Raw genomic sequence first — 419 nt, 5'->3', positions numbered from 1 at the left:
GTTTCGGAACTGGAAGCTTACTTTCTCAATTTCCATCTGTGTGTGTGTGCGTGTGTGTGTGTGTGTGTGTGTGTGTGTGTGTTTCTGGAAATGTTAAAATAATAATAACATATAAAATTAAATTAAATAATTATTTTTTAAATGATGAAATTAAATAAATAATTCATCTTTTAAAAAAACATGGCATTGTTAAATAGAATACATGAGCACATTCAGTTGGTAAATGGCTGAGAGCTATCACAGACCAGAGTACTATTTGCCTTCCATCTTCCCTCACCAATTTGAGCTTATGGACAATGAGAACCAGTCATATTTGCCTTCTTTTCCCATCTTTTCATACAGTACCTTATCTAACTTTACATTCCTTGGAATACTTTAAGAGCTCAATATTTTGTTAACATAAACTAATATTCAGAAAG

Source organism: Tupaia chinensis, unplaced genomic scaffold (genome assembly GCF_000334495.1).
Source record: "Tupaia chinensis unplaced genomic scaffold, TupChi_1.0 Scaffold149168_1, whole genome shotgun sequence".
Taxonomy (NCBI): domain Eukaryota; kingdom Metazoa; phylum Chordata; class Mammalia; order Scandentia; family Tupaiidae; genus Tupaia; species Tupaia belangeri.
Note: the sequence above shows the minus strand (reverse complement) of the source record.